At 37.8% G+C, this 672-nt stretch overlaps 1 non-coding gene across 1 annotated transcript; it reads right to left on the reverse strand.

Annotated features, from left to right (window-relative positions):
- Positions 1 to 282: 282 nt before the first annotated feature.
- LOC123454307 lies at positions 283 to 389 on the reverse strand. Its single transcript, XR_006633291.1, has one exon. It is a non-coding gene; the product is annotated as a U6 spliceosomal RNA (small nuclear RNA).
- Between the last annotated feature and the right edge of the window lie 283 nt (positions 390 to 672).

The following is a 672-nucleotide window of genomic DNA, read 5'->3' on the forward strand; positions in this document are numbered from 1 at the left end:
AACAGTTGCTCCTTGTGGGACAGATAACTATCTGTAGAACATCTGTGAAAGTGTCTGGGAGAAAAAAGAGGTCTGCATTTTGAGTACCTAGCTTGAAACTTTGTTTCTTATTGTATTTTTGTTGTTGTGATGGTAGTTGTTGTGCGTGTCCGTGTGTGTGTGTGGACGTGTTTGTGTGTGTACGTGTTTGTGAGTGCATGTCCATGTAGAGACTAGCAGACAACATTGGTTGTTTTCATTAATCACTGTGTATTTTATATTTTGAAACAGTATTTCATTTTTAAAAATATGGAGTGCTTCACAAATTTGCATATAATCCTTGTACAGGGGCCCTGCTAATCTTCACTGTATTATTCTGATTTTAGTCTATGTGCTCCTGAAGCTGGCACTAAATCAGTATTTCTCATTGAACATGGCCCTCACTGATTCTGCTAGATTTGCTAACCAGGAAATGGCAAGGATACCCTGAATCTATCTCCCCAGCACTGGGATTAAACCTAACATTATAAGGGTGTTGGGGACGTGAACTCAGTCACACTTTCATGACAAGCATCTCCTAAACACACCTGTAATTTTTGGTTCAAAATAAAATCATGGATTAGGTTGATCCATCACACTTGATGAGAGAGAAAAAAAATTGCTGTTCTTTTTTTTTTTTTTTAAGTCTGTAGC

This window comes from Jaculus jaculus, chromosome 13 (genome assembly GCF_020740685.1).
Source record: "Jaculus jaculus isolate mJacJac1 chromosome 13, mJacJac1.mat.Y.cur, whole genome shotgun sequence".
NCBI classification, from domain to species: Eukaryota; Metazoa; Chordata; class Mammalia; order Rodentia; family Dipodidae; genus Jaculus; species Jaculus jaculus.